This window comes from Hipposideros armiger, unplaced genomic scaffold, assembly GCF_001890085.2.
Source record: "Hipposideros armiger isolate ML-2016 unplaced genomic scaffold, ASM189008v1 scaffold_797, whole genome shotgun sequence".
Lineage (NCBI taxonomy): Eukaryota > Metazoa > Chordata > Mammalia > Chiroptera > Hipposideridae > Hipposideros > Hipposideros armiger.
The window spans coordinates 119,251-120,755 of record NW_017732147.1 but is presented as its reverse complement, the minus strand read 5'-3'; positions in this window follow the sequence as shown (position 1 = coordinate 120,755).

Below are 1,505 nucleotides of genomic sequence, written 5' to 3'. Positions count from 1 at the left end.
ATTTCTAAGTACTTTAAAGTTTGGGGGCTCTGCTCAAAGTTTGAGAGAACATAGCCCAAAGAGTTAAAGGGAAGCAGTTTTGAGTTTCAATAGAAAGAAGTGTCTAATTTAGGGAACAAAGCAAAGATAGAATGGGATGTTTTAAAAGGCAAAGGGGTCTCTGGCATTGGATTAAAACAGAAATAGGATAGGCACCACTGAGGGTGCACCTGAAACATCCTGTAGGGGGCTGGATGGATGACCTGTGGTTCCTTCTAACTTTGAGGTACAAGGTTATTAAATTTTAACCCTGCTCATTACCTTGGTTCCATCCAAGATATCAGTAGAGGCAGAATGCAAGCCCACTACTCTGCTTAGCTGGTTTTGAGAGAGGCAGAATGCAAGCCCACTGCTGTACTTAGCTGGTTTTGAGGTGCCATTACCAAATACAACTGTGATGGTGCAAGGGTGCACAGTTGGGCAGAGGAAAGTGACAGAGGCCCACCCTGATGCTACGTTAGTTGCTCCTCACCCAGAGACCTTTTCTGGGAGAGCCACTGAGCCTATTACAGTCTTACAAACCTCCTTCCCCCCTGGACTGCACAAAGACCCTTTTCCCCCTTCCTGGTCAATGGCTTGAATTCTCAATTTAGAAGCTAATTCTGGTTCAAATTAGTCCATCTTATAGATAGAATTAGAAGCTGGGTGATGATTTGGAAAATACAATCAATTTAATCTAATTGTTCTTGCATGTCAGCTCCATCCAATAATAGAGAATTTGCTCCTCAGGCTCTTGTGCTGACGGGGAGCCATTATCCATGGGAGTGAGATAAGTCTGATAGAATACAGGAACAAAATGGGTTAAGGGTTGCATTCAGCCCCCAGCAAAGCCACCAGTCAGCGCCAAACGGGAAGCAGGGGCAGGGAGGCTAGTGACCAGGTTCTGTCCTAGGAGGAAAACTGACCAGAGCAGGACAATCACCTCTATGAGGTCAGACCTCAAAACAGGGTTAAGTCAAGACAAGACATCCATCTCTGCCTCAGTTTCCTTATATATAATTGGGATTATACCCTCACCCATCTCATAGGGTTATATTTAGGAACAAACAACATAAGTAATATGAAACCTCATTTATTCAATTCATTCATTTTAATCAACATTTATAACATCTGATATTCACTAGGCATGTAGCATGTACGAAACATTGTGCTAGGTGGAAGAGCTGATTTAATAAACAAGATAGTCTGATGGTGATGATGATGGTGGTGGTGGTGATGATGATGACAATGATGATAGTAGGCCTTCACTCCAGAAGACACTGTTGGCCAATGTCTGACTTTAATGTGCAGTGAAAGATTGTTCCTCCCACTGCTCATCTTGGCTATGAGCTGAGAAAGATTAAAACGTTTTTGTACAATGCAAACAATATACATATTTTATGAAATACATTTCGCCATCTGTTTAATTGTGGGAACTCCAAGAGAGGCAGGGAGATTTGCTGTTTACCACTGGGATGAATTGATAA